The following is a 4,417-nucleotide window of genomic DNA, read 5'->3' as shown; positions in this document are numbered from 1 at the left end:
ATGCCACCTACCTGTCCATTTCTTATACTGAAATTCTTGAGGGCCCACACTCTATGCATTATCTGTGTCTGTTTCTTAGGGATGCCATAACAAAATGCAACCAAGTCAGTGGCTTTAAAGGATAAAATTTTATGGTGTTCAAGTTCTGGAAATTTTTGTTGTTGTTGTTAGGTGCTGTCCAATTGACTCCAACTCTTAGTGACCCCATGTACAACAGAACAAAATACATCCTCATAATCCTTGCTTTGCTTCAGACCATTGTTGTGGCCACTGTGCCAATTCATCACGTTGAGAGTCTTCCCTTTTTTGCTGACCCTCTACCTTACCAAGCATGCTATCCTTTTCCAGGGAATGGTCCCTTCAGACCTCATGACCAAAGTAGGTGAGAAGAACTTGGACTTTCTTACTTCCAAGGAGTATTCTGTCCTCACTTCTTCCAGGACATATTTGTTCATTCTTCTGGTTGCCCATGGTATTTTCAGTATTCTTCCCCAATATTACAATTCAAGTGCATCAACTTTTCTTCAATCTTCCATATTCCTTGTCCAGCTTTCACATGCATATAGGTGATTGAAAATATCATGGCTTGAGTTAGGTGCCCCCTAGTTTTCAAAGTGACATCTTTGCTCCTTATCACTTTAAAGAGGTCTTTTGCAACAGATTTTCTCAGTGCAATGTTAAGTGTGATTTCTTGACTGCTGCTTCCTTAGGTTTTGTTTGTGAATCCAAGTAAAATGAAATTCCTGATGACTTCAATCTTTCCTCAGTTTATCATGATGTTACTTATTGGTCCAGTTGTGAGGATTTTTTGTTTTCATTATGTGGAGGTATAATCCATACTGCAGACTGTAATCTTTAATCTTCATCAGTAAGTGCTTCAAGTTATCTTCACATTCAGTAAACAAGATTGTGCCATCCGCATATCACAAGTTGTTAATGAGTTGTCCTCCAACCCTGATGCCCCATTCTTCTTCATATACTCCAGCTTCCTGGATTATTACCTGAGTATTCAGATAGAATAAGTATGGCTACAACCCTGACACACCCTGATCTGGAGATTAGGAGGACTAATTCAGGGCACCCTCAGGGTCATGCTCTCTCTGTTTGCTCTATGGTGAGAGCCATTGTTGACTCCTCCAACTTCCAATAGCCCCAAAGTCTTTTGGCATTCCTTGACTTGTAGATGTATTTTCAAATGGTGTCTTTCCTCCTCTATATTTGTTTCAATGTCTGTACTTCCCTTTTATAAGACAGCACTCAAATGGGCTTAAAACTCACCCTAATATGGTATGACCTCTGTAGTTTAGCTGATAATATCTTCAAAGAAAGAACTTATTTCCAAACAGGGTAACATTCATGGGTAAAGTGGTTAATATTTCCATATGTTTTTTGAGGGGACATGATACAATCCATAACACTCAAGATCAATTCCATTATCTGGGGGAAAAATATTGGTGTTAATAATTATACATTAAATGAATAATTGAGGAAGTGACTGAATTTGTGAATAAGGTACTCTGGTAGCATAGTGCCTAAGTCACTTGACTGCGAACCAGAAGGCTGCTGGTTCAAACCCACCAGCCACTACTTGGAAGGAAAGTTGGGCAATCTACTTCCGTAGAGATACTGACTCAGAAACCCAAGGAGGGGTTGCTATGAGTCAGGTCTGACTCAACAACACAAAACAATATAGAATAAAGGATTGCCAAGATGACTATGTCCTAATTTTCAAAGCCTGTAAATATATTGCCTGGTATGGGAAAAATAATTTTGCAGATGTGATTAAGTTAAGGATCCTCAGATGGGAAGATTATCCCGGGTCATCCAGATTGTTATTGGTTTCCACCAATCCATGCCAAATCCTGACAGTCCTATGTATGTAGAGTAGAACTGCTCCATAGGGTTTTAAAAGGTATGGACATTTTGAAAGCAGATCACCAGGCTTGTCTCCTCAGGCAACCATGAGTGAATTTGACCAGCCAAACTTTTGGGTAGTGGCCAGAGTGCTTAACTGTTTGGGTACCCAGGAGCTATTCAGATAAGTATAATGTAATCACATGGTTCCTTATAAGAGGGAACCAGAAGTGTCAGAGTGAGACAAATGACTTAAATATATTATGCAGTTGGCTTTGAAGTTGGAGGAAGGAGTCATGAAACAAGAAATGCCAGTGGGATCTTGGAATTGGGGAGGGAAAGAAAATAGATTTTCCCCTAGAGCCTGCAGAAAGAACTCAGCCCTTTGACACCTTGATTTTAACCCAGAGAAAGGCATTTCAAAATTCTAACCCCTAGAACTCTAAGATAATGATTTTTTGGTTTTATATTTGTTATGTCAACAGTAGAAAATTAATATAAGTGTTTGTATTTTTATTATATTCCGGGAGCTTACAATTCACCACATTTAATTGATTCTCAGTCCTGGTGACCCTCAATGTGTCAGAGTAGAATTGTGCTTCATGGGATTTTCAAAGGCTGATTTTTGGAAAGAAATTGCTAGGGCTATCTTTCAAAATGCCTCTGAGTGTACTTGAACCACAAACCTTTATGTTAGCAGCTGTGTGCATTAACTGCTCATACCATCCAAGAACTCCAAGCATGTAAGTGGAAAACTAAAAACTTATACAAATTTTAGAGAAATTAAAACAATTTTAAACTCAATAGTCTCATTAGATTATTTTTTTTTTTTTCTTGTGCTTTATATTGCCAAATGGGAAAGACATTCTGGGTGGTTTTCCTATAATAAACAAATACTATTTCAGACTAAATAAACTCTCAAGACTTATAAAGTGACACCATTTCATTTTATACTCAGAAAGATAAAGCTAAGAGAGGTTAGTTGATTTGCCTAAGGATTCAGAGTGAAAAGTTTCTGATTCCCATACTAACATTCTTTCTTGTGTATGTGGAACAAACTAGACATCATTTTTGATATTTCTTTCCCAGTGATTTTCCTTGTTTGCCTTATATTTGTTTTCTGCACTTGAAGAGTTGCTAACAGTGTGCTGAAATTAAAAAAAAAAAAAAAAGGCAAGTTGGATACTCTAGAAACCTGTAGTCTCTACAAAATAAATGACTGGTATTAAAATTATAGTAATGGTTCTGCTCTGGAGCTCTGGTAGCGTACGGGCTAAGGCACTTGACTGCTAACCAGAAGGCTGGCGGTTCAAACCCACCAGCCACTCTTCAGAAGGAAGGTTGGGCAATCTACTTCTGTAGTGATACTGTGTCAGAAACCCAAGGAGGGGTCGCTATGAGTCAGGTCTAACTTGAAAGCACATAACAACAATGGTTTTACTATTTAACTTCAGATGATGCTAATAAAAATTTTTATAGACAACTAGAAAATCAGAGATAGCCTTTTTATCCTGATTAGGCTTACCAGATAAAATACAGACCACCCTATGAAACACTAAATTTGAATTTCAGACATAAGATATAAAGTTTTAGTATAAGTATGCCCCAAATTTCACATAGAACATACTTATATTTCATACATATTTTAAATCTGAAATTCTAGTTTAACTAAAACTCAAACCAAACACACTGCCGTGGAGTCAGATCTGACTCAGCGCCCCTTGAGTTTCCAAGGCGGTATCACTATTGAAGTAGATTGCCCAACCTTCCTTCCGCGAAGTGGCTGGTGGGTTTGCACCACCAGCCTTCTGGTTAAAAGTCAAATGCCATAGGCACTACACCACCAGAGCTCCTTAGGGTTTCTGAATTTGACTTAATAAATATGGGAACTCTAATTCTGAGGGACATAATATTAAGCTTTGGGTCTGAGGATGAAATTTACTCTAATACAGGCAATTCAGGCCAGTTACTAAAGTTACTTCAAATCTAGTTTGTCTAAAATAAATCCCTGCATGGCGCAAACTGTTTGTGCTTGACTCTTAACATAAAGGTTGACAGTTCAAAAGGACCTAGTGGCACCATGTAATAAAGGCCTGGCAATCTGCTTCCATAAAAATCAATCCCACTGCCAACCAGTGAATTCTGACTCATAGTGACCCCCATTGGATTCCAAGGCTGTAAATCTTTACAGAAGCAGGCTGACTAAACTTTCTCCCACAGAGTGTCTGGTGGGTTTGACCCACCAAGCTTTTGGTTAGTAGCCAAATGCCTTGACTTCTACACCATCAGAACTCCCATCAGGAAATAGTATGGATTGGTTCTACTCTGTAACATGTGAAGTTTCCATGGGTCAGAATCAATTTCACAACAAGATTGTGTGTGTGTGTGTGTGTGTGCACACGCATGTTTAATCTTAATTAGAGCCATGTCCTGATTTAGTTAGGTATATATAGAATGTTTATGAGTACTACCATATTTATATAATCATCTAGTCCTCAGATTTTAGAATTGGGATCTGACCTAGGTTTTGTTTCACTCTCTCAGACTACTGTGGAAACTGCCA

The sequence above is a fragment of the Orycteropus afer genome, unplaced genomic scaffold, assembly GCF_000298275.1.
Source record: "Orycteropus afer afer isolate SDZICR_OR568_19922 unplaced genomic scaffold, OryAfe1.0 scaffold01023, whole genome shotgun sequence".
Lineage (NCBI taxonomy): Eukaryota > Metazoa > Chordata > Mammalia > Tubulidentata > Orycteropodidae > Orycteropus > Orycteropus afer.
Note: the sequence above shows the minus strand (reverse complement) of the source record.